This window comes from Solanum lycopersicum, chromosome 7 (genome assembly GCF_036512215.1).
Source record: "Solanum lycopersicum chromosome 7, SLM_r2.1".
In the NCBI taxonomy this organism is placed as follows: domain Eukaryota; kingdom Viridiplantae; phylum Streptophyta; class Magnoliopsida; order Solanales; family Solanaceae; genus Solanum; species Solanum lycopersicum.
Window position 1 is genome coordinate 768398 of NC_090806.1, and position 6209 is coordinate 774606.

A 6209-nucleotide genomic window follows, 5' to 3' on the forward strand; every position below is an offset into this window, starting at 1 on the left:
CGTGGACGTCCGTCAAGACGTTGTCTATGAATACGGTTGGCCATCACGGATTTTCCGACCCATTTGGAAGGTCAAACGAGCCCCGAAGCAAGCATACGCCTCATTTCATGGATTTTCGTGTGCTATTATTACACACCATTTTTTGGGTGATCGGGATTCCGACTTCAAAAATGCCAAATTTGTTCGTGGACGTCCGTCAAGACGTTGTCTATGCATACGGTTGGCCATCACGGATTTTCCGACCCATTTGGAAGGTCAAACGAGCCCCGAAGCGAGCATACGCCTCATTTCTTGGATTTTCGTGTGCTATTACACACCATTTTTTGGGTGATCGGGATTCCGACGTCAAAAATGCCAAATTTGTTTGTGGAGATCCGTCAAGACGTTGTCTATGCATACGGTTGGCCATCACGGATTTTCCGACCCATTTGGAAGGTCAAACGACCCCCGAAGCGAGCATACGCCTCATTTCTTGGATTTTCGTGTGCTATTACACACCATTTTTTGGGTGATCGGGATTCCGACGTCAAAAATGCCAAATTTGTTCGTGGACGTCCGTCAAGACGTTGTCTATGCATACAGTTGGCCATCACGGATTTTCCGACCCATTTGGAAGGTCAAACGAGCCCCGAAGCGAGCATACGCCTCATTTCTTGGATTTTCGTGTGCTATTACACACCATTTTTTGGGTGATCGGGATTCCGACGTCAAAAATGCCAAATTTGTTCGTGGACGTCCGTCTAGACGTTGTCTATGCATACGGTTGGCCATCACGGATTTTTCGACCCATTTGGAAGGTCAAACGAGCCCCGAAGCGAGCATACGCCTCATTTCTTGGATTTTCGTGTGCTATTATTACACACCATTTTTCGGGTGATCGGGATTCCGACGTCAAAAATGCCAAATTTGTTCGTGGACGTCCGTCAAGACGTTGTCTATGCATACGGTTGGCCATCACGGATTTTCCGACCCATTTGGAAGGTCAAACGAGCCCCGAAGCGAGCATACGCCTCATTTCATGGATTTTCGTGTGCTATTATTACACACCATTTTTTGGGTGATCGGGATTCCGACGTCAAAAATGCCAAATTTGTTCGTGGACGTCCGTCAAGACGTTGTCTATGCATACGGTCGGCCATCACGGATTTTCCGACCCATTTGGAAGGTCAAACGAGCCCCGAAGCGAGCATACGCCTCATTTCTTGGATTTTCGTGTGCTATTACACACCATTTTTTGGGTGATCGGGATTCCGACGTCAAAAATGCCAAATTTGTTCGTGGACGTCCGTTAAGACGCTGTCTATGCATACGGTTGGCCATCACGGATTTTCCGACCCATTTGGAAGGTCAAACGAGCCCCGAAGCGAGCATACGCCTCATTTCTTGGATTTTCGTGTGCTATTACACACCATTTTTTGGGTGATCGGGATTCCGTCGTCAAAAATGCCAAATTTGTTCGTGGACGTCCGTCAAGACGTTGTCTATGCATACAGTTGGCCATCACGGATTTTCCGACCCATTTGGAAGGTCAAACGAGCCCTGAAGCGAGCATACGCCTCATTTCTTGGATTTTCGTGTGCTATTACACACCATTTTTTGGGTGATCGGGATTCCGTCGTCAAAAATGCCAAATTTGTTCGTGGACGTCCATCAAGACGTTTTCTATGCATACGGTTGGCCATCACGGATTTTCCGACCCATTTGGAAGGTCAAACGAGCCCCGAAGCGAGCATACGCCTCATTTCTTGGATTTTCGTGTGCTATTACACACCATTTTTTGGGTGATCGGGATTCCGACATCAAAAATGCCAAATTTGTTCGTGGACGACCGTCAAGACGTTGTCTATGCATACGGTTGGCCATCACGGATTTTCCGACCCATTTGAAAGGTCAAACGAGCCCCGAAGCGAGCATACGCCTCATTTCTTGGATTTTCGTGTGTGCTATTACACACCATTTTTTGGGTGATCGGGATTCCGACGTCAAAAATGCCAAATTTGTTCGTGGACGTCCGTCTAGACGTTGTCTATGCATACGGTTGGCCATCACGGATTTTTCGACCCATTTGGAAGGTCAAACGAGCCCCGAAGCGAGCATACGCCTCATTTCTTGGATTTTCGTGTGCTATTATTACACACCATTTTTCGGGTGATCGGGATTCCGACGTCAAAAATGCCAAATTTGTTCGTGGACGTCCGTCAAGACGTTGTCTATGCATACGGTTGGCCATCACGGATTTTCCGACCCATTTGGAAGGTCAAACGAGCCCCGAAGCGAGCATACGCCTCATTTCATGGATTTTCGTGTGCTATTATTACACACCATTTTTTGGGTGATCGGGATTCCGACGTCAAAAATGCCAAATTTGTTCGTGGACGTCCGTCAAGACGTTGTCTATGCATACGGTTGGCCATCACGGATTTTCCGACCCATTTGGAAGGTCAAACGAGCCCCGAAGCGAGCATACGCCTCATTTCTTGGATTTTCGTGTGCTATTACACACCATTTTTTGGGTGATCGGGATTCCGACGTCAAAAATGCCAAATTTGTTCGTGGACGTCCGTTAAGACGTTGTCTATGTATACGGTTGGCCATCACGGATTTTCCGACCCATTTGGAAGGTCAAACGAGCCCCGAAGCGAGCATACGCCTCATTTCTTGGATTTTCGTGTGCTATTACACACCATTTTTTGGGTGATCGGGATTCCGACGTCAAAAATGCCAAATTTGTTCGTGGACGTCCGTCAAGACGTTGTCTATGCATACGGTTGGCCATCACGGATTTTCCGAACCATTTGGAAGGTCAAACGAGCCCCGAAGCGAGCATACGCCTCATTTCTTTGATTTTCGTGTGCTATTACACACCATTTTTTGGGTGATCGGGATTCCGACGTCAAAAATGCCAAATTTGTTCGTGGACGTCCGTCAAGACGTTGTCTATGCATACGGTTGTCCATCACGGATTTTCCGACCCATTTGGAAGGTCAAACGAGCCCCGAAGCGAGCATACGCCTCATTTCTTGGATTTTCGTGTGCTATTACACACCATTTTTTGGGTGATCGGGATTTCGACGTCAAAAATGCCAAATTTGTTCGTGGACGTCCGTCAAGATGTTGTCTATGCATACGGTTGGCCATCACGGATTTTCCGACCCATTTGGAAGGTCAAACGAGCCCCGAACCGAGCATACGCCTCATTTCTTGGATTTTCGGGTGCTATTACACACCATTTTTTGGGTGATCAGGATTCCGACGTCAAAAATGCCAAATTTGTTCGTGGACGTCCGTCAAGACGTTGTCTATGCATACGGTTGGCCATCACGGATTTTCCGACCCATTTGGAAGGTCAAACGAGCCCCGAAGCGAGCATACGCCTGATTTCTTGGATTTTCGTGTGCTATTACACACCATTTTTTGGGTGATCGGGATTCCGACGTCAAAAATGCCAAATTTGTTCGTGGACGTCCGTCAAGACGTTGTCTATGCATACGGTTGGCCATCACGGATTTTCCGACCCATTTGGAAGGTCAAACGAGCCCCGAATCGAGCATACGCCTCATTTCTTGGATTTTCGTGTGCTATTACACACCATTTTTTGGGTGATCGGGATTCCGACGTCAAAAATGCCAAATTTGTTCGTGGACGTCCGTCAAGACGTTGTCTATGAATACGGTTGGCCATCACGGATTTTCCGACCCATTTGGAAGGTCAAACGAGCCCCGAAGCGAGCATACGCCTCATTTCTGGGATTTTCGTGTGCTATTACACACCATTTTTTGGGTGATCGGGATTCCGACGTCAAAATGCCAAATTTGTTCGTGGACGTTCGTCAAGACATTGTCTATGCATACGGTTGTCCATCACGGATTTTCCGACCCATTTGGAAGGTCAAACGAGCCCCGAAGCGAGCATACGCCTCATTTCTTGGATTTTCGTGTGCTATTACACACCATTTTTTGGGTGATCGGGATTCCGACGTCAAAAATGCCAAATTTGTTTGTGGACGTCCGTCAAGACGTTGTCTATGCATACGGTTGGCCATCACGGATTTTCCGACCCATTTGGAAGGTCAAACGAGCCCCGAAGCGAGCATACGCCTCATTTCTTGGATTTTCGTGTGCTATTATTACACACCATTTTTCGGGTGATCGGGATTCCGACGTCAAAAATGCCAAATTTGTTCGTGGACGTCCGTCAAGACGTTGTCTATGCATACGGTTGGCCATCACGGATTTTCCGACCCATTTGGAAGGTCAAACGAGCCCCGAAGCGAGCATACGCCTCATTTCATGGATTTTCGTGTGCTATTATTACACACCATTTTTTGGGTGATCGGGATTCCGACGTCAAAAATGCCAAATTTGTTCGTGGACGTCCGTCAAGACGTTGTCTATGCATACGGTTGGCCATCACGGATTTTCCGACCCATTTGGAAGGTCAAACGAGCCCCGAAGCGAGCATACGCCTCATTTCTTGGATTTTCGTGTGCTATTACACACCATTTTTTGGGTGATCGGGATTCCGACGTCAAAAATGCCAAATTTGTTCGTGGACGTCCGTTAAGACGTTTTATATGCATACGGTTGGCCATCACGGATTTTCCGACCCATTTGGAAGGTCAAACGAGCCCCGAAGCGAGCATACGCCTCATTTCTAGGATTTTCGTGTGCTATTGCACACCATTTTTTGGGTGATCGGGATTCCGTCGTCAAAAATACCAAATTTGTTCGTGGACGTCCATCAAGACGTTGTCTATGCATACCGTTGGCCATCACGGATTTTCCGACCCATTTGGAAGGTCAAACGAGCCCCGAAGCGAGCATACGCCTCATTTCTTGGATTTTCGTGTGCTATTACACACCATTTTTTGGGTGATCGGGATTCCGTCGTCAAAAATGCCAAATTTGTTCGTGGACGTCCATCAAGACGTTGTCTATGCATACGGTTGGCCATCACGGATTTTCCGACCCATTTGGAAGGTCAAACGAGCCCCGAAGCGAGCATACGCCTCATTTCTTGGATTTTCATGTGCTATTACACACCAATTTTGGGTGATCGGGATTCCGACGTCAAAAATGCCAAATTTGTTCATGGACGTCCGTCAAGACGTTGTCTATGCATACGGTTGGCCATCACGGATTTTCCGACCCATTTGGAAGGTCAAACGAGCCCCGAAGCGAGCATACGCCTCATTTCTTGGATTTTCGTGTGCTATTACACACCATTTTTTGGGTGATCGGGATTCCGATGTCAAAAATGCCAAATTTGTTCGTGGACGTCCGTCAAGACGTTGTCTATGCATACGGTTGGCCATCACGGATTTTCCGACCCATTTGGAAGGTCAAACGAGCCCCGAAGTGAGCATACGCCTCATTTCTTGGATTTTTGTGTGCTATTACACACCATTTTTTGGGTGATCGGGATTCCGACGTCAAAAATGCCAAATTTGTTCGTGGACGTCCGTCAAGACGTTGTCTATGCATACGGTTGGCCATCACGGATTTTCCAACCCATTTGGAAGGTCAAACGAGCCCCGAAGCGAGCATACGCCTCATTTCTTGGATTTTCGTGTGCTATTACACACCATTTTTTGGGTGATCGGGATTCCGACGTCAAAAATGCCAAATTTGTTCGTGGACGTCCGTCAAGACGTTGTCTATGCATACGGTTGGCCATCGAGGATTTTCTGACCCATTTAGAAGGTCAAACGAGCCCCGAAGCGAGCATACGCCTCATTTCTTGGATTTTCGTGTGCTATTACACACCATTTTTTGGGTGATCGGGATTCCGACGTCAAAAATGCCAAATTTGTTCGTGGACGTCCGTCAAGACGTTGTCTATGCATACGGTTGGCCATCACGGATTTTCCGACCCATTTGGAAGGTCAAACGAGCCCAGAAGCGAGCATACGCCTCATTTCTTGGATTTTCGTGTGCTATTACACACCATTTTTTGGGTGATCGGGATTCCGACGTCAAAAATGCCAAATTTGTTCGTGGACGTCCGTCAAGACGTTGTCTATGCATACGGTTGGCCATCACGGATTTTCCGACCCATTTGGAAGGTCAAACGAGCCTCGAAGCGAGCATACGCCTCATTTCTTGGATTTTCGTGTGCTATTACACACCATTTTTTGGGTGATCGGGATTCCGACGTCAAAAATGCCAAATTTGTTCGTGGACGTCCGTCAAGACGTTGTCTATGCATAC